The 14,131-nt window shown below is 54.4% G+C and overlaps 1 protein-coding gene across 4 annotated transcripts in view; it reads left to right on the top strand.

Moving 5' to 3' along the window:
* The first annotated feature begins 313 nt into the window (after positions 1-313).
* ZBTB46 (zinc finger and BTB domain containing 46) overlaps positions 314-14,131 on the top strand; it is a 51,592-nt gene continuing 37,774 nt past the window's right edge. The window contains exon 1 of one of the 4 annotated variants that reach the window (XM_070381391.1): positions 314-608. The gene's annotated coding sequence lies outside the window, so the exon portion shown is untranslated. Of the gene's footprint in view, positions 609-1,235; positions 1,433-9,708; positions 11,603-14,131 lie in introns of those variants that run through there. The other 3 variants (XM_070381394.1, XM_070381390.1, XM_070381392.1) reach the window with 3 other exon arrangements.

Genomic DNA, 14,131 nt, shown 5'->3' on the forward strand with positions numbered 1-14,131 from the left:
AGCGAGGGAGTGTCCCAGCCTTTTCATCGCTGGCTGCCAGACCGCGGCCGCCCTTGTTCACTCAAGGAGAATTCCCGCCTCCCCCCCACCCAACCCCAGGCTGCCCTCCCCCAGCAGCCCAGTGAATGCCTCCTTACACATCCTGAGAAAGCATCCATAATGGCCCGCCGCCTCCCACCTCCCGAGGAATTCCGCGGCGCTGGGCCCGCAGGGAGGTAGGGCGCAGACGGTCCGCGGCGCCTTCCCATTGGATGGCCAGGTCGTGCTCAACTCCCCTGCGCGGCTGGCCAGCCACAGGCTCACCTCCCTTCCCACCGTCGCGGCCGGGAGAGGAAGCGAGGTGGCCTTTGCCCCCGCACAGGCCAGCCAGGAATGCGGGGCCACGCTTCCCATTCCGTCTGCCCGAGGACTCAAGGACAGCAGGGGCGAGAAGGGACGCACGGGGCTGCTCTCGGGCAGCAGGACTGGAGATCGCTTGCGGGGGAAGCGCGGCAAAGCCGTGGGCATACCACGCGGCTGGAAGGACCGACGCGCGCGCGGCCGCTGATGCCTCCATTGGCCAGATCCAAGCCCTGTGGCACGCACTGTCCCGTGGCCCCTGCCCTGAGGTGCGCCTCTCCCCGGGGACGCCGAGGTCCCCGACGGCGCGGCCCCGAGCCCCTGGGCGCTGTGGGACCGCTGTTTCGCTTTACCGCGCGCGGCCGCACAAACCGCCGGGAAGGCGCGAAGTTTGCGAGACCCGTGCGGCGCGACTGCGCGTCGGGGGACGCGGACAGCCTGTGGCCCGGGGGATAGGCGCGTGGGCAGCGCCAGGTGCGCGGTCGGGCAAGAGTTGGGGTGCTCTCGTCCCGACCCACGTGTCCGACCGGATGGTCTGCCGGGTGCTGGTCCCCGTGGGAAGGGGCGCGGGCACCCGGAGACCCCACGCCGCGCCACCCCCGCCCCCCGCCAGCCCCGCGGAGGGGGCTTCCCACAATGCCCAGCGAGCTCCAGCCCGCACTTCCGCTGTCCAGCCGCCCACGGGGGGGCGGAGGCGCACCGACCCTCGCCGCGGCCCCCTCCGCCCGGCTAGCGGAGCCGGCCGACCGAGGGGCGGGGCGGCGGCCGGGCCGGCGGGGCGGGGCCCGGGGCGGTGGCCTGGGCCGGGGCCGGGGCGCGGGCCAATCAGCAGCGGCCGGGCGCGCGCCGGGGGGCGGGGTCAGGGTCCGCAGGCGGGGCGCGCGCGCGGGCGGCGGGGGCCGCGGGGTTGGAGCGGCGCGGGGGCGCGCGCCGGCCTGACGGACAGACGGACGGACAGACGGACACAGCGGCCAAGGCGAGCGCGCAGCTCGGACCCGCCCGGACGCAGCGCTCGCCCGGCGGCCGCGGCGATCACCGGCGCTGGTCCGGCGGCCGCGGCGCCCGCCCTCGCCCGCGCCCCATGGGGTCACAGGTAAGCGGCGCCGGCTCATTGTCCGCGGCCGGGCCGGCGCATCGCGGCGGGGCCGGGGCTCAGGCCGGCCGGACCGCTCCGGGCCGGAGCCGCTCAGAGTCGGGGCGCGCCCCCGCCGCCTGCCCCTCGCGCCCCGCCGCGCCCCGCCCCGCGGGGGCGCCCTCCCGGCGGCGATCGGTGCGCCCGGCTGCAGCTCTGGGGGCGGCGGTAGAGACCCCCGCCCTGTCCCCGCTGGTCCCTGAGCTCCGGTGGCGCGGGCGGGGCGGGGCGGCGAGGGCTACGCGGGGTCCCTGCGGGGCTGCGCGCTGAGGCGGAGGCGGCGACGGGGTTGCCCCGCGCCCCTAGTCCTCGGCGCCTCCTGCCGCCGCCGCCGCGGTCCCTCCCCCGTTACCTCCGAAAGGGGAATTTTCCAGCTGGTAATTTCTGCTGCGTCAACGCCCGGCCCCAGGAGGCAGCCTGGGGGCGTCCTGGCGCCCCCCGCCCGCGCCGCCCCGCGCGCCCCCCGCCCGCGCCTCCGAGCCGCACCCGGACCCGCCCGCGCCGAGTTTGCCAAGAGTCGGAACTGCGGGAGGTGGGCGCGGCGGGTCCCCGCTCTCCGCCGGGCCTTGGGGGTCATTGTCTCCCCCTGAAGCCCAGCACTGGCCTCGTCTCCATTTTAATTACTGGCTGAACCAGGGCGCAGGGGCCTCGAGGCCGGGCAACTAGAGGAGCGCGGAGGGGACGAGGCGCGCAGAGCGACGAGGGGCGCGCGGAGCGGACGGGGCGCGCGGAGGCAGCGGGGTCCGCCGCAAGCCGCGTCTTTGTTTCTCTGTAAATAGACATGTCAGTTTCGCAGGGTAGCACGAGTCAATGTCTGACAACTCAATCTGGATGGCAAATGGGCGATTTTCTGCACCAGGAGGAGGGCTCAGGCTAGTTGGGGTTCCTCTCGCCCTGCTGACAAATTCATTATTTGTAGGTTTAACGGACCACGCACAATAGGGCTAGACCGAGGAACCTGGGTATATCCCAAAGGGGCGAAGAACTGGTATTTTCTGTCACCGAGGAAATACAAACAAAAGAAAGTTTGACTGAGATTCTCAGCGATTTTCCTTACGCTTTCCTTGCTCCAATCTCAGCGAAGCGTTTGTCGTGGATTGCGGAGGCAAGATTGTTATCAGCATTGTTTAAAGAAATGCTAATCAGGCAACACATTGGCGAGCCGCTGGGCTCAGACACCTGTGCGGAGTCCTTGAGTGCGTTTTAATTGTGTCAGTTGTAGAATCTTTCATACTGGATTTATCATCAAAGCTAACTTCCCTTTGGGTAGCAGACTGTAGATTCGGTCTATCGCTGGCCTGCGTGTAGCCTGTGAAGGCAGTGTTTTCACTCATCGGGAGGGGGAAATAGTTTGTTTCCCAAAGGGAAACTTATGGAAGGGTTTTTCACATGAATGATGAAGTAAACAACAGTATTATAGTGCACTGCTTCTAGTTGGTGTGTTTCATGATAAATACTCTGAACTGAAAACTTTGAGACTCCCTGCTGTTTCGGAAAGGACTAAGTGAGAGGTTGTTGAGGCAGAAGTTACTAGGTGTAAGTCTGACTTAGACACTATGTTTCCCTAGAAAACTAGTAATTATTTTTATATCCTTTACTGAAGTGAAGGAGGTGTATGTGGGTGTTTATGGGGAGAGTTCTGTTTAGGGGGTATGGAATCGATACCTCTAGGCTAAACCCCAAGATCAACCTTTCTGGGAGGCCAGCCTCACCTCTAGGCTAAACCCCAAGGTCAGCCTTTCTTGGAGGCCAGCCTCAGGACAGGATCTCATTAGGTCTCATTGACATTACCCTGGATGAAAGAATTTTGTTTGGATGAGATGAGTTTTGTTCAGCTCTAGCTGTTTAAGATTTGAAAATGAGCTCTTTTTCCACGTCTAGTTTCTGGTATTCAGAACTGGTGGAGTGTCGGCTGCAGGGGCTCCAACCCTCTTGGGTGCTCTGTGTCCCCACTCGACCATCCAGGGGGAGGGGGCTGCCCCCGCCTTGGTCACACATAAGCACTTGGAAGGTGAGGTCGACACTGAGGATGGGTGAGACTCCACTGGGGACCTGGAAGGACTTTACAGTCAGACAATGTGTTATTTGCAAACATGTTAAACCAAATATTACAAACTTTTCAACATTGTCCTTTTGTGGGGTTTTTCAAATTAAGCGAAATTGGGCCACTGCGTCCCTGTGGTCTGTGTTTCTGGGGCAGCTGTGCGCCTGCTGTGCTCTACCAGAGGTCTTGGACCAGCGGCGAAGGCCCCGCAAAACATCTTCCGAGAGCCTGGAGCTGTGAACTTGAACTTGAACTCGTGCCTCACTTTGCTGGTGCTTCCTGTGCCCAGGTGCCCTGTTGACTGCTGTGTTAATATGGGCGGAGGGTTCTTGTGCCCTGTTCTGGGGGTTTCGTGTACTCATAAAAACAGAGGCTTTTCCTTCTCTCTGATAGAACATATTCTACTTAAAATCTGTTGAGTGTTGGTAGGCTATCAAGAATTCCCTTGTGAACCTGCCCACTCCCCTGAACAAAAAAGATTCTTCTTTTTGCTACAAGTGTGCTTGAATGGCCCAACTCCTGAGAATAAACAATGCTTGAAAATCTCTGTTGAGACCACAAGACTCATTTCAGTCTTTGCAACGCAGTTGTCATGTCCTACCCTGGCCCCTGTGTCCTCTGCCATTGGCTCTGACTTTGGAATGGCCAGTACAGCTGGGGTCTTCAGCCCCGGGTTCACCGGCATTTTCCCTCTTTTCTGCCTTTCGAGCTTCAGTATGGTATGTGCCTGACACATGTGTACTTGGGCTCTGGGTTCTGGTTTTCTGGTGATGACAGATGCTTGTAGATGGAGAAATCATGGAAAAGAAAAACAACTTTTTCTAACAAGCTGAAAAGTTGTTCTAGTGAAGGATAAGGACAAACTCAACCAGTCAGGTCTGACCTTAGGGTGATTGATGGAAAGTTTTCCTTTCAGTGTTTCTCAACACTGCCGTTTAACTCTTATTGAGATTTTGAAATGACTAAACCTTTTTAAATGTCATTATTTGGATATAAAAAGTTAGCAACTTAGGCACTTTAGAAAGTTGAGGAACAGTGTTAGCGTGCTTTTCAACAGCATTTATAGATGTTCTGTGTTTTGACAGGTGTGTTTTTTGAGTCACATTAGAGAGACATTCCCAGAGTTTCTTATTCATGATGATTTTTGGCTGATTGAGAGCTTGCTGTGGGCCAGATTGGAGACAGAATTCCTGCAGTGGGGCTGTTGACTACAGGAACCACCGATGTGGGTGACAGATGCTAGTGGGAGCTCAGAGAAGGATGGGTGTGGCCCACCTGGTGGCCTTTCTGAAGACTATTGGAGGAAAGGGTGTCCATGCAGACCCCTCCCCTGGCCCAGGTTGGGCCTGTGGTGCCAGCCCCTGGTTCCAGTACCTATGTGGCAAATTATTTTCTAACTTCTGCTTCATGGAGAGTGGGTAGCCAAGGAGAGAGCAGAAACCTTGGGGCCAGGCAGCTTTAGGGGCTGATTGGCTGTGGGGTTGGGGGTGAGAGGCAATGTAGTTTCAAATGATGCCTTCCAAAGCCCGTGTTTCAGCACACGAATCCCTTCCTAAATGTCACGCTCACGGGGAAAGTCTCAGGGAAGCTGTCCTTTTCCTGGCTCCCAAGTGGCAGCCCAGCCCTGCTTGTCTGAGTGGACCTGGGGTGGAACCCCTTCTTTGTGGAGCAGAAAGAAGATGCCTCTGTCTTCGAGAGAGGATTTGAAAACCTGAAGCAACCAGAGCTGCCGTGAAGATGGACGCATGTCGGGTGGGGCCTGGGCGGCTTTGGGTAGATTGCCCTCTCGGTGTGTCACTGGCACGCAGAGGGTCTGACCTAGGTTTTTTAGGCCACTCTGAACACTGTCCCTCGGCTGGACCTGGGGCTGGAGAGCCCAGCAGGGACTCGGTTGGGGAGCAAGGACCCTCAGGCTGGCCACTCACCCCTCACCCATCTAAAGGCTGGGTTTGCTGTTCTCCAGGCTGACATCCGGGTGCTGATTTGCCCTCAGTTTGAGGTGGCTGTGCCAAGGTGCAAGGGCACTGTGTCAGGATGCACAGAGATGGGCTTCGTGAAACCCACTCAGGGACGCCCGGCTGGGCCCGCTGGTCAGAGGGGCAGCACCAGTGCACTGGGTTGTTGATTTCAGTGATGGATGATGGAAAACACCATCAGGAGGCTGGCCCAGAAGCCCAGGGTGGGGCGGGCAGGATGACGTCGGGTGTCCGTTCAGGTGTGTTGTAGACCGAGGGGAGGGGCCAGGTCACTGGAGGAGCTCAGGGCTGTGGGCAAATGGGCTGCCCCTGTGAGCAAGTCAGGCGGGCACCTCAAATGGGCCTTCATGTCTGGAACAGGTGTGTTTTTTCATCCCATCCCATTCTAAGCAGTGCAGCTTCAGGACCGGAGTTTCCTCTTCTTTAGGAAGTTTGAAAATGGCTCAGACACTACTGTTTCCTTCGGGGCAGGAGAGGGCTGACTCTGGGGGGGAGCAGTCTCAGAGTTGCAGAGCCAGCTGACTGCTCAAGCCGGGTCCTCTACATTCAGTTCCTGGACCAGCAACATCCCCTGTGCTTCAGGCGAGGTTGAGTCAGAGACGCCCGATACTCAGAGTCTCGCTCACAGGTGGCCATCGCCTTTCCCAGGGAATCGGGCCCCTTGGCCTAGGCCCCACCCTGACCTCTGGTCTCTGAAGAAGCTGTCCATCTGCACTTGAAGGCCAGTCCTTCCTGCCAGTCCTGTGGCAGCCAGCTCTGTGGCCCACATCCTCTCTCACACGAAAAGTGGAGCAGGCTGGCGGGCCACACGTCCCAGGTCCCCAGAGGAAAGGTCACGTGGGGAAGCGGGGCGCAGAGTCAAATGCTTGTTCTGGGGTGAGCGTGGAGTGGCTTCAGGTGGCAGAGCTTTGGGGCCGTGACCTGGAGTCTGTAGCCCACCCCCAGCTGTCCCCTCCACCGTCTCACACTTCTCAGCAGGGGGCCACACCCGGCTTGTGTGCACCCTGAGGTCCCTGACACTCTGGCTGTTCCTAAACAGCAGCCTTTGACTTTCCAGTGGGTCTTCGCATCCAGACCAGGGTTGGGGGACCGCCCGTCCGGTGGGACGGGGCCCCATGTCTGTGGCTGGCCTAGGAACTCCTGTGATCAAAGCGTGGGAAGCCTTCTGCATTCTCCTCTCCAAGGCCAAGAACCCTGGGACCCCAGGACACTGGGGAAAGCTTGTCAGCCCTGGAGGGGAGGGTCCCAGAGCTTCCAACATGGTCTCATTTGGGGCCTGTCAATCAGACAAGGTGAGGCCCCACTGGCAGGGCCCAGGGGTTGTTTAAGAAGAGTGGACAGAGCTATTCTTTTTGTTCCTGTCCTGTCCCATGAAAACTGCCTTAGCATGACTTCTGTGGCTAGTGGTCTGAGTGCAGCCTCCACTGCCCGTCTCAGACCCCTCTCCACTGACCATCGTTCTCCATCTACCTCTAAAGTGTTAATAGTAAGAACTGGCAATGAGGGGAAAGTTAAAAGTGGCAATTTCCCTTACAAAGCTCCTCAGGTAAGAGAAAGCTGAGGACGTGAGTCCCTGCTGTTGAAGAAGAGACCCGAGCTTCCGGCTACGGTCGCCTACCTTCTGAATATTCTCAGCAATGTCTCACAGGAGCTCAATCCTCTGATGAGAGGTGATTGCTGCTGATGCTATGTCCATGCGTAATGTTTAATTTCCAAATAGAGACTAAAGGAGGCAGGACATTTAACACCACTTGGACGCTAACTGGCCAAGAGCTGAGCATCTCGTCTGCGGTGAGTGGAACCTCTCCGGTCAGCTCCCTCCTGGCACTTTTAGAGTTCTCTTCAGGATTATATTATTAAAGTGTGTGTGTTACCGTGTACTGTCACTTTTGCTTTCATTTTTGGTTATACATGGAAAACTCCATAAGCAGGAAGTTTCCAGGTTTTTCCATGAGGACATGGTGTTTTTTCATTGCCTCTGGTGATATAGAGACATTGTTATTTCATTGCTATTATTTTATATGAAGACTTACTCCCTCAACTTCAGCGTTGTTTTGAAGAACTTTTCATGAGTTAGCAGCAGACACACCCTTCACGGGGGCAGTGACCATGTATCATGACAGGCCTGCTGCACACCTGAGAAAAGTGATCTTTAATACTGGGTACGTTGACTTTTCCTATTTTTCTTTTTTTTCTGGCTGCACCATGTGGCTTGCAGGATCTTAGTTCCCCAACCAGGATTGAATGTGCGTCCTCAACAGTGAAAGCAGAGTCCTAACTACTGGACGACTGGGGAAGTCCTCCTATTCTTTCTAACATTGTTGGCAGAATGAGGTCAGAACAGGGAGTGATAAGGTGACACTGTCCTTGGACCACCTTACCATTAAAGTCACTGAGCTCCACTGGACGATGTGAAAAACACTGGGGTGTGTGTGGGGGGGTCTTTTAAACCTCTTCCCTTCTGGCTTCTCTGTCATCTGCTGCTTTTGATTCTGCTGTGGGGTGGAAGCCCAGTGCCTGGACTTAGGAGCAGAGAGAAGGCAGAAGTTTCAGTCAGCAGGTGTACTGCGTGGCTGCAGTGACCATGGTTCCTCTGTGATGAGCAGGGCACTCAGGAGGCCAGGGAGCCAGAAGCACTTCCAGGTGTACATATGCCCTTGAGAGCCTGAGAAGAGGATCGGAAGGGTCAGTGCCAGGGGACCTACCTGCACTGTGTCTAGCAGATCCGCTTCACTGAGTCTCAGGTGGTCCCTCAAAGAGTGTCTTCCTCTGAGCTCAGGAGATGCACCGAGCCTTGGAGGAGCACGCAGGGCAAGCACAACTCGATGCTGCCCATGCTACTGCCTGAGGGTCACACCAACCTCACATCTACTTACCTTTGTTTTGCCTCATCTTAAGGAGCAAGAATATCCATGAAGTCATGAGTCAGGCATCTCACTTATGTTTTTCTTGATACACACTGAAGCGGACATGTGACTATTAGGGCAGACAACGATTCTCCCTTTGTCTCGAGGGAACTACCCACATACCCCTCTGCCACCTGCTGGGAGGGGGCCAGCACCAGGCCCAGGGTGCAGGGGTGAGGCTGAGCTGCTGTGAAACCTGTCCGTGTTCCAGACTCTGGACATGGGCGGCCTTGCCATATGGCTTCCTTGAAGGAAGTGGTGGGCTGTGTTTCTGGCTTGATGGGGTGAGCTTCATCTGGATACAACCTCCAGCCCTGCCACAAGCTGCTGAGTCAGGTGCGGGGGAGGCTGGTGGATTGGACTGTGTGGATCCTGGTTGGGAACCCTTCAAGGCCCATCTCAGAGAGCCTTCCTACCATCTGACCAGGGAGCAATCTGTGTAAGTTAGTCTGCTGTTTGTATGAGTTCTCTGGAGCTGTCAGAGCAAAGGACCACTAATCTGGGAGCTTAAAACAACAGAGGTTTATTCTCTCCCAACCTGGAGGCCAGAAGTCCTAAGTCAAGGTGTGGTCAGGGCCACCCTCTCTCCAGAGGCTCCAGGGAAGGACACACTTCCTGCCTCTTTGAGTCTCTGGTGGCCGCTGGCAGTCCTGGGTGCTCACAGCCAAGATGTGTCCCTCATGCCTCCCATCCTGCCCTTATGGCTGTCACCCTGGTGTCAGATCTGCCTCTACTTATTAGGATGCCAGTCACCTTGAATTAGTGTCCACCATGATGATCTAATCTTAACTTGATTACACCTGCAGAGGCCCTGTTTCTAAGTGAGGTTATATTCTCCTGTGGTTAAGACGTGAGGAGATCATTTTGGGGGAAAGGATTCAGCCCTCTCCACCGTTACAGCTTGTGTTCTCCTGACACGTTGCCACATTTATTTCTCAATGCCAGGGTTTCATGAGGGCTCCCCATTCATCTCCAGCAATCACTACTCATACCTACCCTTCCCTTGATGGTTGAGCGAATGAGGCCAGTGACCACGGTGTTAGTGAGTTTGCCCCACAAATCTGCACTCAGCCCCACGCTCTCAGCAAGGAGGGGCTCTCGGTCCAAGGACGCAGGCACCAACAAGGTCCTGGCTGTGTTGGGTCGCATGTCCCCAGAGGGGAGGTGACAGAGCAGACAGACGTCGATGCCTGTAGAGGAGAGGAGATGCAGCTGGGCCTGGAGGGAGGGTGTGGTGGGGGCAGAGGCAGAGCCCAGGGTGTCCGGTGGGGCCATTGGGGTGGGTGTTTAGTGCCGTTGCGCTATAGCAGGACACGGCCCCTCCTTTGACCCCCCTGCAGGACTGGGTACCCATGTGCCCATCTGCCCCCCAGGTGGACCCAGGCCTTTCTTGCTCCTGGGAAGCGGGAGGGGCCCCTTTTCTAGACAGCATTTTTATTGCTTCTTGTAGGAGATGCAGGAAAACAAAACGTAGTCTTCAAAATTTAGAAAACCTTTCATGCAAGAGTAACATGAGGAGGCTCACATAACATCAAATAGATTCATTGAGTAACTGGTCTGAAAGTCATAATTCTTACAGTGACCAGCATGGGAGTGTCCCATGGTGGTCGTAAAGGCTGTGGGTATAGACAGGGCTGTTGTATGCCTGGCATGTCATCCACGTTCACAGGTGAAGTTCCCCTTCTTGTTGATCTGTGGGACCCGAACCCTCTGGAGGCCCTCTGAAGGCCAAGGTCACGGCTGTCTCTTTGATCCCCTCCCAGGGTCACCTCCTGGATAAGGACCCTCCCCTGCTGGGGTGGGAGGGGCCAGGTCCCTATGCACACCCTTGTGACTCTTGTAGCAGACACGCTGTGCGACACACACCCCCCCCCCCCCACTGTGTTGGCATGCATAGTCCTGGACTCAGGTCTGCAGGCCAGGCACCAGCCTTGTCTCTCAGCACATATGTGTGTGTGTGTGTGCTAAGTTGCTTCAGTCATGTCTGACTCTTTGTGACCCCATGGACTGTAGCCTGCCAGGCTTCTCTGTCCTTGGCATTCTCCAGGCAAGAGTCCTGGAGTGGGTTGCCATGCCCTCCTTCAGGAGATCTCCCCAACCCAGAAATCGAACTCCCATCTCCTGCACTGGCAGGTGGGTTCTTTACCACCAGCGCCACCTGGGAAGCATCGTCTCTTAGCACCAGCCTTCCTTAGTCACAAACTCCCTTGATTCTGTAAAAGTGATCTTGTTCTTTCGTAACCTCATTGTATTTTCAGATCCCTACTTTGGAAGTTTTCAAACACACACAGAATTAGCAAGTGTGTTTCCTTCAGTAATTCCCTTTTGTTCTCACATTTGAGTTCCTCTGTTTTTGCTCTGAACTACTTTAAAGCAAATCACAGACATTGTGTCTCACTGTCCCATGCTTTCCTTCATGTGGGTGGTTCCGTGAGTACCTCCTGGGGCCCCCCAATTGGGGCTCAGGCTTAGGGATGGCATCCTCCAAGTTTTTACTACTGGTTGATTTGAGCTGCAGTCGGGACAGACCCAGGAGTTGCATTTGGAGAAGTTGCACTTGGGGTGGTGGCTCTGGAATCTGCTTTATTCTGTTTTGGGCTGTTTGTTGAAAAGTCAGACCTGTTGGTCCCACACGGTGGTCTGGCTGGTGGCATTCTCTGACCGTTAGGAGCCCCACCCTGTTTCGAGGACCAGGCAACCGGGACCGCGTGTCTGGTACTCAGTGTCTGAAGTGTGACAGTGACGTCTGCATTGGAATTTCTGACTTAAAAAATGAATAGTTTTTATATTTTGTGCCTGCTTTTAAAGATACTTGTACCTTCTGTTAAGGATCTGTACATAATCTGTTCAAAATGATTATCACCTATGTAAGTTTTATTTGAAAAATTCTAGATTTAATAAAGTGTAGTATCATCTTGGAATTTTGTAAGCATAATTTTTTGGCAAGATCATTTCTTTCGAATATTTTAGTGATTGTTTGGAGCCATGAGCTATTTTTGCCATAGTTCTTTACTAGGTAAATTGTTTTCATCCACAGCCAACCCTGGGTCTGGAGCGTGTGCCCCTCTGTTTGAATGGCAGCTGATGAAGTAGCTGCATGGCCGAGGGGCAGGGGGCTTGATTCTCGTGAGGAGAACGCTGGCTGAGCTGGTGAGGGAAGTGGGGTTCACGCCTCACTGTCACCTGGTTTCTGCGTCCTGAGAAGGTGAGAGTCTCTCTCAGGTGTGTGCCTGTCTGCTACTGCAGACACACACTCCTCATTCACTCGGCACCCGTCCACCCAGCCTTCATTTATTCAGCATCTAATGAGTGTTTACCGTCTGCAAGGCCTATGCAGAATGACAGTGGGGACTTGGAAACGTCCGATTAGCAGCTAAAATTGTGTCAGATGCCAGAACAAACGTTTGTTCTGGTCCAAGCCTGTATGGGGGCTCTCCCACCACCAGCCGGGGAGTCGGGCATTACATTTCTCTGCCCCAGTCCAAACCCAGTGACCTATATGATGGGGTTTCCTAGGTAGCACCTTAGAGGGTTGGCTGGATCCTCTTGTTTTCAAGAAATGCAACTTTGAATAGAAAAGACAGCTTGAAGATTCTAGCATTTGCTTGGTGTAAACAAATGTTGCAAAATATTAAAGAACTGGTGTATTTGGTTAAGGGTTAGGAGGGAGTTCTCTCAAGAATCATTCTTGCAGCTTTTCCTTCTGTTGGAAAGTGTTTCAAAGACAAAAGTTAAAAGACTACAGAGGATTCCATCCTGTTGCTTGAGAACTAGGTGCTGGTTTTTTTCCCTTTCCTGTTTAGATTTGATGTTTTTCTTTGGCAGAGGGAGTACAAGTGTTAGAGTTAACATTTCAAGTCAGTATAGCTCAGATTTAAAACCTTTGGATATAATTTTTCTGCCTTCTTAGGCCGATCAGTTTTCTTTTTAAGAAAAACTTAAAATTTTTAAGTGGATGTGTGGCTTTTTCCTGTGGCTTTTGTAACAAAGTGCCACAGACTGGTGGCAAACACAGCAGAAACATGTTCCCCCAACAGGGGTCGTGGGGCTGTGCTCCCTCCGGGGGCTCTGGGAGAGGGTCCTGCCCGCCTCTTCAGCTCTTGTGGCCCAGGCACCTCTGGGCTGTGGCCACGTCCCCCCTGCCCCACCTCTACCTCCATCCCCCTCTGCATGTCTGGGTTCAGAGTTCCCCTTTTTGTGACACACCCGTCCCACTGGGTTATGACCTCATCGTAAGTTGGTTAAATCTACCAGGATCCTGTTTCCAAATAAGGTTGCATTCACAGGTACTGTCTTCTGGGGACACGATTCACCCCACAAAAGCAAGTAACTCTGTATCCATCCTCCACCTTTACTGTGAGCTGTGACTGATGGAGAACATCAGAGCCCACCTCTCAGCCACACCTGTGGTGTCAGCTCTGAATTGTGGTCCTGTGATGTCATGGGGCTGGTCAGAGGCCCTTTGTCCATGGCCTCACTGTCTGTCATGGCCTTCAGTGAGGTGAAAGTGGGACCTTCAGGCCCACCCAGGATCAGGAAAGTGCTGTCCGCTGCTGCTTCTACCAAGAGCTAAGCTGGGACGTTTAAACAGTATCTCTTGATTGACAGAGGCACCACATGTGCTGTTGTAGGAGGAGCCCCTGGAGACTTCCAGGATGAGACAGCTTGTCAGCAGCTGGGGGGATTGCATCCATGGCAGGATATGCCTTTCGATCCACCTGTTAAAAAGAGCACATTTGTATTGTCCAATGATTCATCACAGCCTAAGGGAGCTGGTCATGGAACAACAGACTGGTTCCAAATAGGAAAAGGAGTACGTCAGGCTGTATATTGTCACCCTGCTTATTTAACTTATACACAGAGTACATCATGAGAAACGCTGGGGTGGAAGAAGCACAAGCTGGAGTCAAGATTGCTGGGAGAAATATCAATAACCTCAGATATGCAGATGACACCACCCTTATGGCAGAAAGTGAAGAGGAACTAAAAAGCCTCTTGATGAAAGTGAAAGAGGAGAGTGAAACAGTTGGCTTAAAACTCAACATTCAGAAAACTAAGATCATGGCATCTGGTTCCATCACTTCATAGGAAATAGATGAGGAAACAGTGGAAACAGTGTCAGACTTTATTTTTGGGGGCTCCAAAATCACTGCAGATGGTGATTGCAGCCATGAAATTAAAAGACGCTTACTCCTTGGAAGAAAAGTTATGACCAACCTAGATAGCATATTCAAAAGCAGAGACATTACTTTGCCAACAAAGGTCCGTCTAGTCAAGGCTATGGTTTTTCCTGTGGTCATGTATGGATGTGAGAGTTGGACTGTGAAGAAGGATGAGTGCCGGAGAATTGATGCTTTTGAACTGTGGTGTTGGAGAAGACTCTTGAGAGTCCCTTGGAGTGCAAGGAGATCCAACCAGTCCATTCTAAAGGAGATCAGTCCTGGGTGTTCTTTGGAAGGAATGATGCTAAAGCTGAAACTCCAGTACTTTGGCCACTTCATACGAAGAGTTGACTCATTGGAAAAGACTGATGCTGGGAGGGATTGGGGGCAGGAGGAGAAGGGGATGACAGAGGATGAGATGGCTGGATGGCATCACCAGCTCGATGGACATGAGTTTGAGTGAACTCCGGGAGTTGGTGATGGACAGGGAGGCCTGGTGTGCTGCAATTCATGGGGCCGCAAAGAGTTGAACACGACTGAGCGACTGAACTGAACTAAACTGAAGGGAGCTG

Source organism: Bos mutus, chromosome 13 (assembly GCF_027580195.1).
Source record: "Bos mutus isolate GX-2022 chromosome 13, NWIPB_WYAK_1.1, whole genome shotgun sequence".
Taxonomy (NCBI): domain Eukaryota; kingdom Metazoa; phylum Chordata; class Mammalia; order Artiodactyla; family Bovidae; genus Bos; species Bos mutus.